This window comes from Bidens hawaiensis, unplaced genomic scaffold (genome assembly GCF_021521415.1).
Source record: "Bidens hawaiensis isolate Kalapana, Puna unplaced genomic scaffold, B.hawaiensis_p1.1 tig00074526_1, whole genome shotgun sequence".
Lineage (NCBI taxonomy): Eukaryota > Viridiplantae > Streptophyta > Magnoliopsida > Asterales > Asteraceae > Bidens > Bidens hawaiensis.
In genome coordinates this window covers 32,286-34,841 of record NW_027502919.1, presented here as the reverse complement: position 1 = coordinate 34,841, position 2,556 = coordinate 32,286, and the positions used below count along the sequence as shown (strand labels likewise).

Genomic DNA, 2,556 nt, shown 5'->3' with positions numbered 1-2,556 from the left:
CTTTATAAAAAAATTCTTAATATAAACAAAGAAATTTCACAAGAAAATGCATACATAGTAAAATATGGGTCCATCAACTAATAAAAAAGCAAAAAGACAAAGAAGTCTACATCCTAGGTTTCATACCTGAGCTCAACTTTTTAGAGCATTCTCATCCTGTCTCGTATTCTAAGAAAATTACGTAAAAGTAGTTTCCAAATTATAGGTTAGCTGGGGTTGTAAGTGTAAATTAATGTACACCCATAAAAAAAAAAACCTCTTCCTTTTTTTTTTTTGCTAATTAGTGTAAAATAAATTTACACATTTTCATTTTCTTTCGAAACTCCTTCATTTATGAAAATTTTAAGAGAAAATTTCCAAAATAGCCCATTAATAGAATGTGGTTCCAAGTTTGTCCTCTCAAATTTAAGTTTTCAATTTTGTCCCTTTGGTATCTCGTCGCCAGCGACATGTTAGCGAACACCGACGATGTGTTAACATAACTTAGGGTTGACAATGCGTTATGTTGCTAACATAGGGTAGCGGCGATACGTTAATGCTTAAAGCAAGGGTTCCACGATGCGTTAGATGATAACGCATCGCTGCTACCCTATGTTAGCAACATAAACGTATCTCGTCGCCGGCGACATGTTAGCGAACACCGACGATGTGTTACTGAAACAAATAGAATAACGACACGTGGCCGGAATCTGTGTTGACGATGCGTTATGTTGCTAACGTAGGGTAGCAGCGATGCGTTAGTTGATAACGCATCGCTGCTACCCTATGTTAGCAACATAAACGCATCGTCAACCCCATGTTATGTTAACACATCGTCGGTGTTCGCTAACATGTCGCCGGCGACGAGATACGTTTATGTTGGAAACTTGAATTAGTGGGGATAATCTTGGAAACATAATTTCTAAATTGGCTATTGTGGGAATTTTCCCAAATTTTAATACGTATCGAGTCTGCCTCTCTTCGCATTTTCATCCAAGTTTCGCCACTACACGTGGAGTGTGCTGGCGCACATACTTTGACAGGTTTGGAGCACTAGCGCACAATTTTTTTCTTATAGTTTCAAGCATTTGAAAAGACAATGGTGTTAAGAGAGGTCGCTGAAGCATACCTTCCATCCAGTGCTATGTTTGCAAGAGAAGGTTTATATTTTTCTGAGTAATTTGCTACTCATTCTTTTATTTGCGTGATGGCGCCCAATTTTTGCATGATTTGTTTCATCAGTGGCTGGGAATATTCTGGGATGCCAAAATCACTTTATTATTTCCAAAACTTTGATCTTAAAGTCGATTATAATAAACAAAATTCTGCTTATACAATTTCAAGAGAAAATGATATACAAATCTCCCAAAAACTATGAACCAATAAACGAATGCTAATAATAATACTCAACTTCAACATAAACTATTTTCCATCAGCTTCACAAACTCATTAAAATCTATACTACCATCAGCATTCTCATCAAACACTCCAATCATCTTCCTACAATCCTCCATCTCCATCTTTTCCTTAAACCCCAAAACACATACAACTCTATGCAACTCCCATGCATCAATAAACCCATCTTTATTCTCATCAAACACATCAAACGCCTCTTTCACTTCATCCAATCTTGGCTCTTCTTCTTCAAAAATATTAAACACATCTTCAGAATTCAACCCCTCTGGTAGCTTTTCACCACCCGAGTGACCCGAAACACCCAAATTCGCCATCAGTAGCTCCAAATCACCTCCGCGGACACCGGTTTCGTCTACGATGGTGTTCTCGTTAAAAGAAAGGTGTGTTCTTGATAATATTGGATCATGGGTCGTCTTATTTGATGAAATCTTGGAGAATTGGATGAAAAACCGGTGGATTGAGGTTGAAAGTTTGGATCTTGAGAATAGTTTCAAGAATCCAGTGAGTCTGTTTAGAACCATTTGCATGAAGAAGTATTGGATCAATTCAAGTACCATAATGGTCTAACAAGTACAAATGAATAAAGAATATGATTAATAATAGTTAGTAAAAAATGTTTTGTGTTTTTTGAATATATGAAGAAGGAGTTTTGTGAGTATATATAAGGGTTTGTGTTGATCATGTGTGTACATAGATGTATGTGTTTGAATCGTTGGTCAACTGTCAAAACGTGTGATAGGGAGTTTTTGAGGAAAGTTGCAAGAAGCTGCTAATTGCTTAATTTAATTGGCCGTCCTTAGGGGTTAAGGACTTTGTGTTGACTAGAGTTATGCTAGTATGACTTGTACATCATGTGCAAAAACATATACGTTGTATTGAGTAGTCAATTTGTCATGTATGTGTTTGGAATTTTCTAGAAAGTTGGTGTTTGTTTCCTAAGATATTAAGTTTGGCAGTTGGGAGTACGCTTACTTTTAACTTTCGTTTTTCTAATATTTTCTCATTTATATGTTTCTTTGTGGTAAGTTATTCTCTGGAAGTCACATCTTTATCCATTTGAATAGAGGTATGATGTGCCTATATTCCACCATCCTCAGACCCTATTTATAGCTTTGCTGTTGGTGAAACTACACTGGTTATGATTGATTGATTGATTTGTGG

General features: G+C 36.3%; 1 pseudogene; it reads right to left on the bottom strand.

Moving 5' to 3' along the window:
• Positions 1-1,302: 1,302 nt before the first annotated feature.
• LOC143606371 (putative calcium-binding protein CML46 pseudogene) lies at positions 1,303-2,017 on the bottom strand (annotated as a pseudogene).
• Positions 2,018-2,556: the final 539 nt, after the last annotated feature.